General features: G+C 44.0%; 1 long non-coding RNA gene across 1 annotated transcript; it reads left to right on the top strand.

Annotated features, from left to right (window-relative positions):
- The first annotated feature begins 210 nt into the window (after positions 1 to 210).
- On the top strand, positions 211 to 1,565 carry LOC128600709 (uncharacterized). The gene is made up of 2 exons (XR_008384601.1): positions 211 to 734; positions 1,172 to 1,565. It is a non-coding gene; the product is annotated as an uncharacterized LOC128600709 (long non-coding RNA).
- The last annotated feature ends 257 nt before the right edge of the window (positions 1,566 to 1,822 follow it).

Genomic DNA, 1,822 nt, shown 5'->3' with positions numbered 1-1,822 from the left:
CTTTGAGAGTATTAGTTTGTTGGGCGGCCATCTTTGAGAATTTTAGCTTGTTGGGCGGCCATCTTGGAGAGCCTTATATTGTTGGGCAGCCATCTTGGAGAGCCTTATATTGTTGGGCAGCCATCTTGGAGAGCCTTATATTGTTGGGCAGCCATCTTGGAGAGCCTTATATTGTTGGGCAGCCATCTTGGAGAGTCATAGTTTGTTGGGTGGCCATCTTGGAGAGTATTAGTTTGTTGGGCGGCCATCTTTGAGAATTTTAGTTTGTTGGGTGGCCATCTTGGAGAGTCTTGTTTTGTTGGGCGGCCATCTTGGAGAGCCTTAGTTTGTTGGGCGGCCATCGTGGAAAGTCTTAGTTTGTTGAGCGGCCATCTTGGAAAGTCTTAGTTTGTTGGGCGACCATCGTGGAGAGTCTTCTTTTGTTGAGCGGCCATCTTGGAAAGTCTTAGTTTGTTGGGCGGCCATCGTGGAAAGTCTTAGTTGGTTGAGCGGCCATCTTGGAGGCTGCATGTTTGTTTTTCACAAGCCAAATTAAATTCTGATTTGAATCTGCGTTCAAATTCCCATCTCACATTGTTTTTAATAGCTATCGGTTTAAATGGAATCTGTCTACAGTTCAAGCCTACTACCAAGCCGCTAACATTTATGTTTGGCCCCTTGCTACCGTACGACGAGCCGGCCAATTCACTGAAGGGGAAAGGACGGCGGACGTGAAAGATGCATGTTTCATTCTGGTAGGAGGTTACTTTAACTTTGGGCTGACATTTTAGCTAGGTGAACTTTGACCTGTGAATTCACCTGAAAAAAAAAACGGAGGAGTTGTTTAATTTAATTTGTTACTTCAAGCATTTATAAATAACTTCTCAACAGCCTGATAGCTTAAATGACAACAACTGAATCTGTGCTCGATCCCTGTCCTGAAGTTTTTACATTTAAGCTGAATTTGTGACTGGTGGCAAAAATCCTAGCTCCCCAGATATCATTTCATAGCAGGGTTGAACTGCTAATTATTGATGCCTTTCTTTAGAAAGTTGCGTTCTGTAGTTTCTTCATCGTTGTACTTCAGACGGTCAGATTAAACAGCTTGTAAAAACCATGGAGTTTGTAAGTCAAGGCTGAATCCCGGGTCAAGTTTTTTTCTTTCTTTCTTTTTTGCTCCTTTTCTGCTCAGTCGGAAATGCGGCCGTAACGTCTCTCGCAGCAAGTCGCCCCGAATGGAGGGCTGCTTTTTATTGAAGGCTGACCTGCAAGCCCGTTTCAAAAGCCTGGATGCCAGCTGAGGGCCTACTCACTCACTGGGAAATGCAAACAGAGTTCCTATGGCAACGGGGACAAGAGGCAAAAACTCCTAGTGAGAGGCCTGAGGGGTGCGGGGGTAAGAGGTTGTGGGGGAGTGTGTGGAATAAGTGCGGCTGTGCGTTTACCCTGGCGCTGCCTCTCTTCACGAACACACTTTGTGCCCAGACCTCAAACCCAAAAATCTGTTTGAATTGCACAAAAATGTTTATTTTGAAAGCAGAGCTCGGCGTCACACGAGGCATTACTGCATACATCACATACTTTAACTCTGTCTCATGTTTTCTTTGTTCCTTTCAGGAATGTTTAGAAAGGTGTTTTCAGGCTAAGAGCGAATATAGTAAATGTTCACGAGCTCACAAGATGATTGACAGCTTGACTGGTCTCCATAACGACCATGGAATTTATTAGCTGGTTACATGCACAGTTATTTGTAAAATCTATTTGAAAAAGTATCTACAGTTGCAATCAAAATGATTCAACCCCCAGTGCAAATCAGGTTTATTGTCAAAATGTACAGACCTTC

This window comes from Ictalurus furcatus, chromosome 24 (genome assembly GCF_023375685.1).
Source record: "Ictalurus furcatus strain D&B chromosome 24, Billie_1.0, whole genome shotgun sequence".
Taxonomy (NCBI): domain Eukaryota; kingdom Metazoa; phylum Chordata; class Actinopteri; order Siluriformes; family Ictaluridae; genus Ictalurus; species Ictalurus furcatus.
This window is presented reverse-complemented; position numbering and strand designations above follow the sequence as displayed.